Here is a 17,815-nt window from a genome sequence, read left to right as displayed (position 1 = left end):
AGTTCAGGATCCAATCGTTGCTATGAGATGGTTATCAGATGTGGAGGGGTGTTTCTTCACGTGTTCATGCCCTACTGATCAGAGGGTGAGGTGCGCTCTAAACCTGTTAAGGCTCGGGGCAAAGGATTGGTGGAGATTGACCACGGGGTCATATTCGGATGTGCAGAGGGCTGCAGTTTCATGGGATCAGTTCAGAGAGATATTCAACACTCGTTATGTTCCGTAGGTCGAGAGGGAGAGGTTGGCTCAGGAGTTCCTTGAGCTGAAGCAGGATTCAGAGTCGGTGACGGAAATCACCAGGATGTTTACTGAGAGGGCGATGTTTTGCCCTGAGTTCGCTTCGGAGCAAGCTCAGATGTCCCGATATTTGAGTATGCTAAAGAGAGACACCAGACAGTTTGTGTCCGCGCAGAGGTGCGAGACCTTGTTGGAGTTGCAGGAGGCCGCCAGGCGGCGTGAGTTAGAGATTGAGTTGCAGTTGTGTGAGCTGCGGCAAGCTCCGGTTCAGTCGCAGCCGGCGACGAAACGGTCTAAGACCGTTGATTCCAGGATGGGAGATCAGGGCAGCCACGTTTGTGGAAAGTGTGGGAGGGGTCACGCCGGAGTTTTTCGGTCCGGTGGTACATGCCGCAAGTGCGGAAAGGAGGGACACTATGCGAGGGATTGTTGGCAGTCAGTGTCGGTTCGGGATTTGAGGATATGTTATCATTGTCATCAGGTTGGCCACTTGAGGGTCAACTGTCCACAGCTTGCTGCAGGACCAGTGCAGGCTCCAGCTTGCAGCGGAGGAGGTTAGAGCAGTGTCGGATGCAGCTGCGGGTATGTTTCTTTCTTGTTGTCTTGTTTATTATGATTATTGTGGAGTATCGTTTATCTGCTAGTCTCGTTGGGTGGTTTTCGTTTTGGTATCTGTGGTTCCTTGAGGGTTTGGCATGGGTATGGTTTAGTATTTCGGGTTTTCACTGGTTATCTTTTGTGAGGATTATTGGTGGATGCGGCGTTGGTTTGAATGTCGGGTAGTATCTGCAGTCTGAGGAGTGGATAAGCGAAGATTGGGTTCCTTTCGAGTGGGATGATCGGTGTGGAAATGTGTTTTTGCAAAGGTTGCTAGTGCTAGTGGGAATCAGTGTGAGTGTAATTGTCGGTTTTGTGCCAGGTTATCTTGGGAGGTTGGTGATAGCGACCGGTGGTTGGTAGTCAGTGCCCTAAGTGGGGGAGAATTGGAGGATTCTCCGAAGGATCGACGAGTATGAAAGGTTGTTTACCTGCATGGGATTCAGTAGTGTCTCGGTCAGCCGAGGGCATTGGTTGGTATGAGTAAATGGCAGGCTTGTGGGGCGGGATACAGAACAAGAGCTTGATTGTGTAGGGCCTGGGATCAGGCCGGGATTGAGTATGTATGATGGAGATAGAGTTCGGAACCCCTAGGGGCTAGAATAGTGTGCGTGGGAGGATTTCCCGGAGAGGTAACTCGGAATGTTGATTACTAGTTGAGCGGTCCGGATAGACTGAAGGCCAATGGGCGTACTAGTCAGGCCGAAGGCTCGGTGAACGGTCCAGCTAGACTGAAGGCCCTAGAGGGCGGTCCAGGTCTGTTGAAGGTTATAAGAGTGGTCCAGTTTGACTGAAGGCCCGGTAAGGCGGTCCAGTCATGCTGAAGACTCTGCATGTGTCGTTAGATCGGTGTGAGGTAATGGATTTAGTATGTCGCGATATGTTAGCGTTGCAAGGTCTGGCCCCAGATATTGATCGTAATCAGTGGAGGTAATGCATGGACTTGAGAGTCTTCTCGATGGATTCAGTGTATGTATGGTGCATGGGATAGCGGTTATGCTATAAAGAGGTGGTGTAGCGTTGGGTGACCACCGTGGCTCTTGTCGTGGTGACGAGGCGGTCAAGTGGTTTTCCTTGGTAAGGAAAGAGGGAGGAATGTAATTCCGAAGGGGAGTGCAAATTCACGGAAGTGAAAGCGGCAGTGTAGAGTTATGATCGGAGTGGTCCGACGGTCGTCATTGAGCAGCGTGTGCGGCGGCGGTATGGGATGACATCATGAGGGGATGTCTGCTGAGGTCGTAGGAGTAAATTCCGAGGTTGTAAAGTCAAGAGGCTCGTAAGGGATGCAGGTATGGAGTTTTGTATTCCCAACTTGTTTTTGGTGAAGGAATTGTGTACATTGGTTCATCCTGAGGGATGTTTTGAGGGCCGTCAGTGTGATGGGTTTTCCTAACCCAAGGGTGCTAGAGCTAGTTCAGCATGTGCATGCGATTGCAAGAAGAGAACTCATGGGAGCTGCTCTGAAAAGTGTGTCTTTCTGTCATCATGGAATGGATAGAGTTGGACTCGGATCGGGAATCGGGTGGTGCATAGTTATTTATAGCTCATATGGGTCGAGTAATGGTTGTGATTTGTAGCAGTGTTGCATCATGAGTGGTACTCAGTTGTTGTGTGTGGTTATCAGAGGGTAAAGCCGGTGGCCAGCTTGTGACGATGGTCAGGACACCGCGAGCAACGAGAAAGTGAGTTCGAGTTTCGATGGGTATGCCTTGAGGGACCTAGTCCAGTTAAGGCCAGGTGGCGTGTTGTGGGAGTATTTTTGGAGATGAGTTGTCGTAGGCTTCGAGGACGAAGCCTAATTTAAGTGGGGGAGAATTGTAACACCCTGAAATATCAAGAGTAGAGTTGAAGGGATAAAAGTGTAAATCTTGAAGGGCAACTCGGCGAGTCCATGGATGGACTCAGCGAGTAGGGTCGCGACTTTGGTCGCGTGTCAAGTGGCCTACTCGGCGAGTAGGTGCTGAGTGAAGAAAACCCTAAATCCAGGGGATGAGCCCTATTTAAAGGACATTATACCCTCTCCCCAGCCTCTTTGATCCCCCTTGTAGTCCAGAAACCCTAGAAAGTGTGATTGTGGAAGATTGGAGTGCATTTGGAGCTTGGGGAGGTGTTTGTTGAAGAAATATTGAAGGAGAAGAGGCTTGGATCAAAGGGCTTTGTTTAGATTTGGATCTCTTGCTGTTGGAGGCTTCATTTGAGTGGAGGAGTTTGTGTCGGAGTTTGGAGCAGCAGGATCTTATCCTTTCAGCCGGCAGTTTCGAGGTGAGTTATCCTCACTATATCAACAGGGTCTAAGGCACCAAGGCCGGCCCTTTATCGGATTGAGATCCGGGTATCTATTGTTATGTTATTGCTTTGATATGTTTGCATCCTGGTAGTTAGGATGGAATTTGTTAGAGACCTAGTTAAGGTCGGTATCCTGGTAGATAGGATGATGCTATGCTAGTGACCGGTTAGGTCGGTATCCTGTTAGAGTATGTTGTGTTATGTGATCTGTTAGATCGGTTTGCCTGAATATGAATTGTTATGTGATTGTATGTTTATGTGCACATGGTTGTTTGGACTGGAGTCAGGTTGAGGCGGGTCCTGCTTCGTGCTGTAGGCCAAGATACCCAGGGCGGACCGGTTATTCTGAAGGCCCAACGAGCGGTCCGGATAGGCTGTAGGCCCCACGAGTGCAGCCCAGACGTGCTGAGGCTCGAAGAGTGGACCAGGCCGACTGATGGCCCAATGCGGGCGGACCAGTCATACTGTAGACTCAGAGAGTGGACCAGGTGAGTTGAAGGCCCAGTGCGGGCGGACCAACCACACTGCAGACTCGAGGGACATGATTGGACTCAGAGAGTGGACCAGGTGAGTTGAAGGCCCATTGTGGGCGGACCAACCACACTGCAGACTCGAGGGACATGATTGGACACGGAGGGTGGACCAGGTGGACTAAAGGCCCGACAAGGCAGACCAGTCCCACAGTAGACCCGATATGCATGGTTGTTCTATAATTCGTTATGAGATAGCATGATATGTGTATCATATATGTGGTTGGTATTTTGGGGGTATCTCACTAAGCTTTCGGGCTTACAGTTGTGGTTTAATGTTTTTCAGGTTCTTCAGGAGACCGTGGCAAGGCAAAGGCGTGATCGTATTGCTCCTCATGATTTTGTAGTAATGTGATTTTGTGAATACTCTAAATGATTTGTATTGAAAACCTTTTTGTAATAATTTAATGGAATCGGGTTGTTTTTGAAAATTTTAAATTGGTTTGATTTTTTGGTCCTTACAGACGAGTAGGGTCGCGAGTCCCAGGGTTGTTCCCTTTTGTGTCTGCAAGTTTGAGTAGTGAGTCATAGGGTATGAATCAGTGAGTTGGAAGCCAGACTCACTCATGAAGTAACTCGGCGAGTCAATGCCATGACTCTGCGAGTTCAAGACAATCTTCTTAGATCAAGAACAGACTCGACGAGTTGTTCATACAACTCGTCGAGTCACAGCATAAAGTGTTCTTTAGATGAAGATGAACTCGGCGAGTTGTTCATACAACTCGGCGAGTAGGATGAAGGACTTGGATATCAGTTTAGAAGGAGAACTCATCGAGTCAACGCCTAACTCGACCAGTAGAGAGGGGATACAGGTCAATGGATTGGATAGATACTCGGCGAGTTGGGTATCCAACTCGGCGAGTCGGGTCAACTGAAAGTTGACTTTGACCTTGACTTATGACATGGTCAGGGGTAAAATGGTCATTTTACCCCAAGGGTCAGTTAGCAGTGATTGATTGAGTGTTTTGTGGGAATTATAGCTGGAGGATTTCTGGAGCAGCAGCAGACAGTTAATACCCACACAGATCAGCAGTTACATCGAGGTGAGTTACCTTCCAGTAGCGGTGGGTCTACGGCCGCAATGCCGGCCCACCAGTAGGAGTTGTATGATGGATGTTTGTCTCTGTGATATTCATCTAAGGTTGCTACTACCTGTGATATTTTTATGCGCTAGTATGATATGATGCTATGTGTTAGTGACAGTAGGGGGAGATAGTCCCCAGATTACCGGTCGATAGGGCCGAAGGGGTGATCATGCACAGCCATGCTAGATAGATTACGTGATATATGTGTTATGTGGTAGTAGTAGGGGTGAAATAGTCCCCAGTATCCGGTCGAGAGGACCTAAGGGGGAGACCAGCACCCAGATATGCTAGTCAGTATCCGGTCGAGAGGACCGCAGGGGAGACCAGCACCCACATATGCTAGTAAGTATCCAGTCGAGAGGACCGAAGGGGAGGCAAGCTCCCAGTAATGCTAGACAGTATCCGGTTGAGAGGACCAAAGGGGTAGGTCGGGCACCCAGATATTCCTGACGATATATACATGTTATGTGATTGTATGGTATGTGGTAGGTTGGGGGAACTCACTAAGCTTTGTGCTTACACTTTTCAGTTTTGGTTTCAGGTACCTCTTCTTCTAAGGGGAAGGAGCTGGCGCGGTAGCGGCCCATCACACACATGCTTCGTATTCCGCATCATGAGAACTTCCTGGGGATTTGTACTCTGACATTATTATGTTTATTGAAATGTTTTCCAGACATGCGATATCTTATTAAAATACTATGATTAGTAAATGTTTTAATTCGAATGTTTTGTTAAAAATATGTTTTCAAAAATGAAATTTTTGGCTCGTATTTTGGGGTGTTTCAAATTGATATCAGAGCCCTGGTTTGAGGGATTCGGACACACCTTCGGGGGTGTTTGAACTCAAATCGAGGTATTAAAAGATTTTGGAAAGAGAAAATGCTTTCTAAAAGGCTAAGTAAAGGGTTTTAAGAAAGAACAAAGTGTGATGTGCGCGACCGGCCGAGCTCAAGTAAGTATTCCCCAATGTACCCATACAAGTTTATTTATGTTTATCAGTTTCTTTATAACAGCATGCTAGAATAGGACTAAGGATCTAGGAATGATGCCTTATTTGCTTGCTTTATGTGCTTCAGTATATGAAAGAGTTGCATGCTAGAGTTGAGTAGACACTAGTAGGGTAGCCTGTTTAGGTTATTCCTGATAGTACGAGTTTAGAATTGTATGCTAGTTTAGTTTTCTCTATGAGGATAGAGTTGCTTGAGATTGTTTTCTTTTTGTCCAAATATTTCTTGCTTTGTGCTATGTGGGCTTTGCAGTGATGGGAGTTAGCTGTTAGGTGAATACGTTAAAGTCACATGTGATCAGGGTTGAATAATCTCATAGTATTAGATTTGACTCTATTGCGTAGCTCTTGTTTCAGTCTTAACCGCTGTAGGGATGAGTCCCTTACTCGAAGGATTATCCGAGCCTCATCACATGTGATTGTATTTAGGTAATAGCTAATTGGCATCACTAAGAGGCCTTCAACAGTTGAGGATTGGGTTGGGTGGAGTCAGAGGCTTCCTAGGGTAAGCCTAGGATAAAGAGTAGCAGTGTCAGCAGTAGTGGAAGGGACCTGGTTGAGTTGAGGCGGTCTTTGGGGAAGGTACAGATAGATGTGGAAGGTAGTATGGGCCCGTACTACTGAAAGCAGAGGATCCGTACCCGAACTGAGGAAGGCTAAGATAAGACCAGGGAACTTGTAGTGGGTGGGATCCCTCCAGGGGCATCAGTATCGCTAACAGTTTTCTTTCTTTGTATTTCAGAATGGTGGTACTACGCCCGAGGCCAGCAGTCAGCAGTTCAGGAGAGGGATCTGGTTTGGGATCAGGTTCCGAGCCAGTAGATGAGAGGCTGTCGAGGCTATGACTTGGTCAGATTTTGTGACCAGATTCAGGGCAAAGTTTGCGCCGGCTGTCAAGCTTCAGGAGCTGGCCAGGGAGTTTTTGGACATGAGACAGACGACGGAGACTGTGGCAGAGATCACCGCCAAGTTCCGGGAGAGGGCACTGTTGGTGCCCCAACATGCGGGCGATGAGGACATGAGGAAGAACCGCTATCATGACATGCTCCGGGCTGATATCCGGGAGCACGTTAGTTTTTCATCTTGCCCCACCTTGGACTCCATGATTGCCATGGCGAGGGAGAGGGAGATAGATTTGGAGCACATCCGGAAACGGAAGGCGGAGGAGGGACAGTCAGGACGGGATTCGGGGAAGAAGCCCAAGGGATCAGATGTGGGGCCGAAAGGCCAACAGGGACAGGGCCGCTGCAGGAAATGCGACAAGACCCATGAGGGGGCGTGCAGGTTGGCATCATCAGGCTGCTACAAGTCTGGCAAGTCTGGGCACTATAGCAGGGATTACACTGCTCCGGCATCAGTTATTCAGACGTCTGAGTTGCTGTGTTTCCATTGCAACCAGAGGGGCCACAAGAAGGCCAATTTCCCCCAATTGACAGTTTCAGCGCCAGTAAAGGCGCCAACTCCAGCGACCCTGCAGATCATAGATGGCTGGCAGGGCAAGGCGGAGGCTCCAGTAGTGAGGAGCCGGGCATTTCAGCTGACCGCCCAGGAGGCACGCGCTGCACCCGATGTGGTGACGGGTATGATTCTTTCCTTCTCACTTATTTATATGATGTTATGATATTGATATGTACTCGTTTTTTGTATCTATATGTGTTAGGATCGTTCCATGTGAACGGTATCCCATTCCAGGTGTTGTTCGACTCGAGTGCTACACGATCGTTTGGTTCCCTTGCGCTCATCAAGAAGTTAGCTGAGTCTTCGGGCATGTTGGATTTCCCTTTGGAGGTAGAGATTGCCGATGATCGATCGGCGCGAGCATCAGTCCGGAGAGTTGGTGATCCCATACCGTTGCGGGGGATGTTGGATTTGGTTCCCTTGCGCTCATCAAGAAGTTACCTTGCGCTCATCAAGAAGTTACCGTTGCGGGGGATGTTGGATTTGGTTCCCATACCGTTGCGGGGGAACAAGGTGATTATAGGCATGGATTGGTTGAGCCCTAATGGGGCAGTGATAGATTGCGCACAGCAGCTAGTGCGGGTTAGGACCCTAAGTGGAGGAGAGTTGGTGATCCACGGCGAGAGGCCACAGCATGGACCTATGGTATGTTCAGCAGCGAGAGCTAGGCGCTACCTTCAGCAGGGATACGCAGGTTATGTCACGTATGTAATGGATACCCGGGAGGCGAGTAAGGTGACGGTGAGTGAGGTTCCAGTGGTGCGAGATTTCGCAGATGTTTTTCTAGAGGAGCTTCCTAGGATACCTACGGAGCGACAGGTGGAGTTCATGATTGACGTCGTTCCTGGTGCAGCTCCAATAGCCAAGGCACCGTATCGGTTGGCTCCTCCTGAGATGCAGGAGTTGTCTACGCATCTACAGGAGCTGTTAAACAAGGTATTCATTCGACCCAGCAGTTCACCCAGGGGAGCCCCGATTCTATTCGTGAAAAAGAAGGACGGGTCGCATCAGATGTGTATAGATTACCGGGAGCTGAACAAGGTAATGGTGAAGAACCGATACCCACTCCCGAGGATTGATGATATCTTTGACCAGCTTCAGGGAGCATCTTGGTTTTCCAAGATCGATTTGCGTTCGAGTTATCATCAGATGAGGGTCAAAGAGGAGGATGCGCAGAAGACCGTGTTTCGGACGCGCTATGGCCATTATGAGTTCGTGGTGATGCCGTTTGGGTTCACCAATGCTCCTGCCGCATTCATGGACCTCATGAACCACGTATGCAGACCGATGCTGGATCGGTCTGTGATAGTTTTCATTGACGACATCTTGGTTTATTCCAAGACACAGGAGGAGCAAAAGGAGCATCTAAGAGAGGTTTTGGAGACCCTGAGGAGGGAGAGCTTGTATGCCAAGTTCTCCAAATGCGAGTTTTAGTTGTGCGAGGTGCAATTTCTCGGACAACTTGTCAACCAGAACGGGATTTTAGTAGACCCGGCCAAGGTGGAGGCCGTGATGAGATGGGAGGTTCTGAAGTCTCCATCCGAGATTCAGAGTTTCCTAGGATTAGCAGGCTACTATCGGAGGTTCATTCAGGATTTCTCTAAGATAGTCGTACCCCTGACACGGTTGACTAGGAAAGCCGTGGTCTTTCGATGGGGGCCTGAGCAGCAAGCAGCGTTCGAGACTCTGAGGTAGAGATTGTGCGAGGCGCCGATCTTAGCCCTGCCCGAGGGCATGGAGGATTTTGTGGTATATTGTGATGCATCGATCTCTGGCTTAGGCGTAGTGTTGATACAGAGGGGTCATGTCATTGCTTATGCCTCGAGGCAGCTGAAGCCTCACGAGGCGAACTACCCGACACACGATTTGGAGTTGGGGGCGGTGGTCTTCGCCCTCAAGATATGGCGGCATTACCTTTACGGGGTTCGTTGTACCATTTACACGGACCACAAGAGTTTGAGGTACCTCATGGATCAGCCGAATCTGAACATGAGGCAACGTCGGTGGTTAGACGTGGTAAAGGATTATGATTGCGAGATCCTTTACCACCCGGGGAAGGCCAATGTGGTGGCCGATGCGCTTAGCCGCAAGGCGGGACCGATTAGGGATGTTTGCATGAGGATGACCGTGGTGACTCCTCTATTGGAGCAGATTCGAGAGGCCCAATAGGAGGCTATGAAGGAGGAGCATTGGAAGAGTGAGCGAATAGTGGGTCAAGTCACCTCTTTCGATTATGATAGTTGGGGGTTATTGATACTACACCGTACGGTGTGGGTGCCGTATCATGGAGGCGTGCGCCAGATCTTGATGGAGGAGGCGCACAAATCCCGATTCTCTATTCACCCAGGGGCAACGAAGATGTATCGGGATCTTCGCCTAGACTATTAGTGGCCCTACATGAAGCGAGATGTGCCATGGTACGTCGAGCGGTGCTTGACCTGTAGGAAGGTTAAGGCCGAACATCAGAGACCGCATGGAAAGATGCAGTCGTTGGACATCCCGTTGTGGAAATGGGAAGATATCATGATGGATTTTATCACGAAGCTTCCCAGGACTGCGCGTAGAGTAGATTCGATTTGGGTCATCGTAGATCGATTGACCAAGAGTCCTCATTTTATTCCGATTCAGGAGAGCATTTCGGCCGAGAAATTGGCCGACATCTATAAAGGGAGATTGTGGCGCGGCACGGGGTGCCAGTATCTGTTATCTCGGACAGGGGTGTGCCTTTTACTTCCAGGTTTTGGAAGAGGTTTCATGATGAATTGGGTACTCGTTTGCATTGTAGCACCGCCTTTCACCCGCAGACAGATGGTCAGAGCGAGCGGACCATCCAGAATCTGGAGGATATGGTGCGGGCATGCGTGCTAGACTTCGGTGGTAGCTGGAATACTTATCTTCCCTTGGCTGATTTCTCGTATAACAACAGGTACCACGCTAGTATCGACCGCCCTCCATTCGAGATGTTGTACGGACAGGGGTGCAGGACCCCGATATGCTGGGGAGAGGTTGGTCAGAGAGTTATGGGGAGCACCAAAGTGGTGCTCAAGACTACCGAGAGGATTCAGCAGGTTCGGAGTAGGCTACAGACTGCACAGAGTCGGCAGAAAAGTTACACCGACAAGCGTCGATCAGACCTGGAGTTCCAGGTCGGGGATATGGTTCTCCTGAAGGTATTGCCTTGGAGAGGCGTCATTCGATTCAGGAAGCGGGGCAAGTTGGGCCCGAGATTCATTGGTCCGTTCAGGGTTGTAGCCCGGGTGGGCAAGGTGGCATATAGGCTGGATCTGCCAGCCAAGCTAAGCCAAATCCACAGCACCTTCCATGTCTCCCAGCTGCGGAAGTGTCTCGTGGATGATTCAGCGGTGGTACCATTAGAGGATATACAGGTTGATGACAGCCTGAATTACATTGAGCGCCCAGTTGCAATCCTCGACCGGAAGTCGAAGGATCAGAGGAACAAGAGGGTAGATTCAGTGAAGGTGCAGTGGCAGCACCGAAAGGGGTCCGAGTGGACTTGGGAGCCGGTGGAAGAAATGATGGAGCATTACCCCGAGTAGTTCTAGGATCGAGCAGCAGACTTCGAGGATGAAGTCTAAAATAAGTGGGGGAGATTTGTAGCACCTGGTTCCTGGTACGTAAAAATTTATCTAAGTAATTGTCCTTTTAGCCTTGGACTCGGCGAGTTGTAGGTCTGACTCGCCGAGTAGGGACGCGGTCCTGGGGCACGCTTAAGTTGGCGACTCGGCGAGTCCATATCCTGGACTCGGCGAGTCATCGCTGTTTGATGAAACCCTAAATCCAAGGGTTTGCCCCCTATTTAAGATAGCTTGTGCGACCCAATCTCGCCCCCTTTCACCCTCGGAGTGCCCTACATCAAACCCTAACTCGTTTCTTGTGAGATTGAAGGGATTAGAGTGATTCCTTGAAGTTTTTGGGAGAAGAAGGAGAGTGGAGCAAGAAGAGGAGAAGGAGACCAGATATCTTGGTGCTATTTCAGAGTTCTCTGAGGTATATCTCTACTCTATTCTGTTTGCATGCTTAAAACCCCATTAGAGCACCTTTTGAGCTCTTCTTGAACCTTTTCCAAGCTTGTGCATGAAGTAGAATTCGTAACAGGTTGAGTATCCACTAGAACTAGTCTTGTTTGAGCTCTAGAAGCTCAGATCTATAACCTTTATGGGAGTAAATTGTTGGAATGTCCTAGATCTACCTTCTTAGCCATTATTTCGCCCCTAATCCCCATTATATGCATTTTTACATGTAAAGTTGGAAACTTTACGTGTAAACCAGGCCCTAGGAACCCAGATCTATGAATGGAATGAGCTGGATCCAAGCAAAATCGTGTGTATGGTTTTTGCATGTGGCCGACTCGGCGAGTCGTTCATCTGACTCGGCGAGTGGATCGCGAGTCCCAGGGTTGTTCCCTTTTGTGTCTGCAAGTTGGAGTAGTGAGTCATAGGGTATGACTCAGTGAGTTGGAAGCTAGACTCACTCATGAAGTAACTCGTCGAGTCAATGCCATGACTCTGCGAGTTCAAGACAATCTTCTTAGATCAAGAACACACTCGACGAGTTGTTCATACAACTCGTCGAGTCACAGCATAAAGTGTTCTTCAGATGAAGATGAACTCGGCGAGTTGTTCATACAACTCGGCGAGTAGGATGAAGGACTTGGATATCAGTTTAGAAGGAGAACTCATCGAGTCAACGCCTAACTCGACCAGTAGAGAGGGGATACAGGTCAATGGATTGGATAGATACTCGGCGAGTTGGGTATCCAACTCGGCGAGTCGGGTCAACTGAAAGTTGACTCTGACCTTGACTTATGACATGGTCAGGGGTAAAATGGTCATTTTACCCCAAGGGTCAGTTAGCAGTGATTGATTGAGTGTTTTGTGGGAATTATAGCTGGAGGATTTCTGGAGCAGCAGCAGACAGTTAATACCCACACAGATCAGCAGTTACATCGAGGTGAGTTACCTTCCAGTAGCGGTGGGTCTACGGCCGCAATGCCGGCCCACCAGTAGGAGTTGTATGATGGATGTTTGTCTCTGTGATATTCATCTAAGGTTGCTACTACCTGTGATATTTTTATGCGCTAGTATGATATGATGCTATGTGTTAGTGACAGTAGGGGGAGATAGTCCCCAGATTACCGGTCGATAGGGCCGAAGGGGCGATCATGCCCAGCCATGCTAGATAGATTACGAGACATATGTGTTATGTGGTAGTAGTAGGGGTGAAATAGTCCCCACTATCCGATCGAGAGGACCAAAGGGGGAGACCAGCACCCAGATATGCTAGTCAGTATCCGGTCGAGAGGACCGCAGGGGAGACCAGCACCCATATATGCTAGTAAGTATCCAGTCGAGAGGACCGAAGGGGAGGCAAGCTCCCAGTAATGCTAGACAGTATCCGGTTGAGAGGACCAAAGGGGTAGGTCGGGCACCCAGATATTCCTGACGATATATACATGTTATGTGATTGTATGGTATGTGGTAGGTTGGGGGAACTCACTAAGCTTTGTGCTTACACTTTTCAGTTTTGGTTTCAGGTACCTCTTCTTCTAAGGGGAAGGAGCTGGCGCGGTAGCGGCCCATCACACACATGCTTCGTATTCCGCATCATGAGAACTTCCTGGGGATTTGTACTCTGACATTATTATGTTTATTGAAATGTTTTCCAGATATGCGATATCTTATTAAAATACTATGATCAGTAAATGTTTTAATTCGAATGTTTTGTTAAAAATATGTTTTCAAAAATGAAATTTTTGGCTCGTATTTTGGGGTGTTTCAAGTGTGGACGCAATGAGGTTTTAGGCTTGAGGGCCATGATTGAATCCGAAGAGGCATCCCTTGAGAGGGAGGTCGAGAGAATTTCAGAGTACCTTGGTAGGAGGTCAGATGCAGTCGCAAGACTCAGGGATTAGTAGAGAAGGCATTTATGGGGGATTGCGGTCTGAGTGAGCAATCAGCCGATGGAGGAGATGTCACCTTCTGTGACTTGTTGGGTGCTATTTATGTTTCCTATGGGAAGTAGGAGAGGCGTGAGATTTCAATTTTGGGTTTAGAGCGAGATAATGCATGTGGAATGTGTCTGAGAAAGGATGGTTGTCTCCACGGCAGGTGGCCAATGGTCAGGAATCTGGTGGTGGTCAGGGTTGTTTCAAGTGGAAGACTCGTAATGATGGTATGGGCAGTTGGGAACTTCTGGGCGAAGTATGGATTGTATATGCCCCTTTTGGGGTGGATAGAAGATTATCGAGCAGCCAACTCTCGGGTCGGTATGTGTACTCTTGCTTGGATTTTGAGCAGTAGGGGAAAGGGTTTCGGAGGATCATCAGCGTGTTCTGAGGCATTAGCACTTTCCTTGTATTCCAATTGAATTTTTGGATACATTGAAGTTGCGCATTGGGTAAAATGAAGAATTATTTATGGGGTTCAGAGGAAATGTATTGTTGTATCTGTATGATGCTGGGAGTAGGAGATCAGTGGTTGAGGTAGGACATCGTGATGTTTTGAAATGGTGTTCCGTGGTACCCGGGTATAATGTCCCTATTTCGGAGTTATTTAGAATCTTGAGTTTGAGACGACTAGCGGTGTATCATGTATCTACGATTCCAGAGGGAGCCCTTCGGGTATTGACATCAAGAGGGATTATTTAAGAAAGTGGATCTCCGCAGAGGTAGGTATTTTTGTTATAGCAGTTGCCACCAGAGTGTGTGATGCATATGTGAGGCATGTGTGTGTAGCTATCTATGATAGTCTACAGAGCATCAGTTAGTGGATGTAGTGTGGCGTTGTAATGAGAATGAGAGTATGGGGTGAAGTTACGAGGAGCCGTAGTATTCACTAGTCAGAGGGTGTTGTGATACTACGAGGAGCCGTAGTACTCATTAGTCAGTTGGTGTTGTGGTGCTACGAGGAGCCGTAGTACTCACTAGTCAGAGGTTGTCGTGATGTTGTGGGGAGCCATAGTACTCACTAGACGGCAAGAAAGTGTGATGGTGGAGTGTTCTCCGATCAGTGTATGATACAGAAGAGTTTTAGTCTTGAGTAGCCCTAGTATTGAGTTTTGGAGCATGGTGGTTGGACTAGGGGTGAGACTGGGGTCTCCGTCTATGTCAGGGCTAAGTCGATTTTTGGTTGGATTGTAGTTTTCATTTGAGAATTTTGTGACTTGCGTGTCACAGGGCCTAGTTAGTTGATGCGAAGAGGAAGTCCGGGGGGGGAGCTCTTCTGTGGAGTTCCTAGTATAGTTATACGTGAGGGAGGTGGTATCGTGGCATGTAGTACTGATCTCGATTGTCTCAGATCGAGATGTATGTTTCACTTCCGGTTTATGGAAGAAATTCCATGATGAGTTGGGCACAAGGTTTCATTTTAATACTGCCTACCACCCACAGACTGACGGGCAGAGCGAGCGGACAATTCAGACGCTCAAGGACATGCTTCGAGCATGTGTATTAGATTTCGGAGTGAGTTGGGACACGTACCTACCCTTGGCTGAGTTTTCCTATAATAACAGCCATCATTCGAGCATTGGTATGCCACCCTTTGAGCTGTTGTATGGAGGAGGTGTCGGACTCCCATTTGCAGGGGAGAGGTAGGGCAGCGTGTGATGGGTAGTACAAAGATGGTGCTTCAGACAACCGAACAGATTCAGCAGGTCATTCAGAGTTTGGTGACGGCCTAGAGCCATCAGAAGAGTTATGCGGTTAGATGATGGTCATACCTCGTGTGGTGTTGAAAGAGATATGGAATTTGGAGATGAGGTTTATGAATGGGATGTTTGAGGAAACTTCTGAGCGACCATGGTTATGCTTTTGTGTCTAAGGACAAAATGTTGGGGATTCTTTGTCCTGAGGGTTTCTGATAGTAGTCTATTAGATGTGCCCCAGTGGAGTGTGAACCCTTTTATTCGTGGGGCATGATTCATCAGTTTTAGCATGATCGGCTTGGAGGAGAGATAGTCGGTTGTTAGTTGTCGGCGGATCAAGCCACTAGAGTTTTCGGTTATTGCGAAGGGGTATTTTCAGCGACGAAAGAGTTGGTTTAAACTCTGGTTTTGGAGGTTCTATGTGGTTTCGGATGTCCATAGAGGAAAATATTAGTGTGGTACAAAGATCATTTCGGTAGTGCCTTTCGGGTCAATGATTAAACCTATGTGTGGTTAAGGAATGATTTCAAGGGTGAAATCTAATTTAAGTGGGGGAGAATTGTAACATCCGGATTTTCTGGGTTATTATTGTGTAGTTTAATCTTTTGATTTAAAGGAGAGACTTGACGAGTTGAGAATCCAACTCGCTGAGTCGAGACGGGTTTTTCATGCGGATTTAATGAGTGGACTCGACGAGTCAGAGGAGGGACTCGTCGAGTAGGTGTTGGGCAGAGAAACCCTAATTTCTCGGGTTTGGGACCTATTTAAAGGTCCTTATGGCCTTCATTTGCGGCCACTACACCCTGAGAAACCCTAGAGAACAGAGAAAAAGCTTGTGGTGCAAGAGGACGGCCAATTCAGCATATTTTGGTGTGTTTTAGCAAAGGGAAGGATGGATTTTGTGTTAAGCTATTTTATGGAACTCAAATCATCCATCATTTCATTCAGAGCTGATGTGAGAGGTAAGGATTCATGTTCATCTTCGTTTGTGTGATAGATTTCATGAATCTAGGCTTTCTTCTCTTCTTTAGGTAAGAGATCTAGAGTATGTGATGTCCCCTTGTGTGTATATCTTCATATCTGGACCTTGAGAGGTCCAGAGAGTCCCTATTCCCCAGATTTATGCAGTCCTTTATGAGTTTGGAGCTGAGGTGATCATTTTAAGGGTTATTTCTCCATCTATGGCTAATTGTGGGTTGCATGAACAAAAAGTTTGAACCTTTACGTGACTTTTGAGTGCTAGAAGGTTAGATCTACTAGTTGGTAAAGCGGATCTGGCCTCAGAAGGTCGAATGATCATAGTCATGGAGGAAACACGCCGACTCCATGGGAAGACTCGATGAGTCGAGTCGGGTTGCCCTGCGATTCGAATCTAGTGGAGACCCATCGAGTGGAAGGTTCACTTGACGAGTCGAGTGAGGCCTTGGAGGAGTCAGAAGACACGCATGGACTCGCTGAGTCACTCTTGTGCACTCAATGAGTCTGGTCAGATTTGACCGATGACTTGAGTTGACTTCTGTTGACTTTGGGGTTTTCGTCAACATAAGTAATGGAGATCATAGAGGGGTAAAATGGTCTTTTACCCACTAGAGGGAAAGAGAAATTGTCGGTTTAATTAGGGATATATGCCTTATGTGTTAGGCGGTGGCGAGTTCAAGATTCAAGTGTAAAGATAAGTGCTTTCTGCTTTCAGGTGAGTCTTCTTACTATACTTTACCTTGACTGGTAATTAGAGTTATGTGACAAAGTTCTTATATGCTATTTATGTGATGTGTTGCACTGCATTATTTCTATGTGATTTATGTAGTGTGTGTATATCAGAGTATATCAGAGTTAAAATCGGAAGGTTCACAGAGTTAGGACCAGAGGGTCCATAGAGTTAGGGCCCAAGGGCCCACAGAGTTATAGCCTTGAGTGGCTAGTATGTGTTAGGAGTGGTATTTTGGGGAACTCACTAAGCTTCGTGCTTACAGTGTTTTGTGTTTTGTGTTTCAGGTTTTCTCAGGATCACGGGACGGCATCGGCTCGATTGTACACACTAGATAAAGAGTTATGTTTTCGAGGATCTTGGATTACTATTTATTTGATTATGGAGCTATGTTTTTTGTAATTTAAACAAAAATGAGATTTTTACAAAAAGTGTTTTAAGATCAAAGCGAATTTAAATGAAATTTTAGTTTTAAAAATTTCGGTGTTACAATTGTTTTTCTAAATCATTATATAAAAATGAAATGTTTGGTCTTGAAATTGAGATGTTACATATAAAGATCCTAATTCATGATTTCCAAGGAAACTTGACTCATAAATAAACTCCTCGCTTCGTGGTCGAAATAGATTCCTTGTTGCCCCTTATACACCGACTTGTGTATAAGGGTATATTCGGAATTTACACAGTATATACATGCCATTAACCCAAATTACAATACACATAAATCCTAAGAATTTAGCTATCTTTTGAACATATTATCACCCAAATACATAGTCCTAATCTACTTCTTTTAGAATAATGAGTTAAACAATTTTAGCCTTTCCATTTCTTAACTCGGGAGCTACCTAGTCTCATGATACACATCAAACCACAAACAATTCATGCTCCTTGACCGGTAAATTCACTATTACAATAATATATAAATTATAACATAAAAAATTGATGCAAGATCTATGATGATATTCAAAACGTATGATAATGATTCATTTATTCATGACCTATACGAACATAAGAAATCCTTGCAATGGGAGTCAGTTCATGTGCAAAATTACAAAAATGCCTGAGTTTTGAACCTCACAAAGTCGATTCGTATGGTCAGTCCAAGTATACAAACTACGTTTTTTTAGAACATAAAAAAATTGCCCAAATCTCATAAACACGACTGGAAAATAGGTAATATAATACACCACTATCTAATACGGTTGTAATGAAAATGTGTATTATAAAAGGCAAAATTAATCTAATA

The sequence above is a fragment of the Lactuca saligna genome, chromosome 5 (assembly GCF_052625555.1).
Source record: "Lactuca saligna cultivar CGN05327 chromosome 5, ASM5262555v1, whole genome shotgun sequence".
In the NCBI taxonomy this organism is placed as follows: domain Eukaryota; kingdom Viridiplantae; phylum Streptophyta; class Magnoliopsida; order Asterales; family Asteraceae; genus Lactuca; species Lactuca saligna.
The sequence above is the reverse complement of the archived record's forward strand: the minus strand, read 5'-3'. Positions refer to the sequence as shown.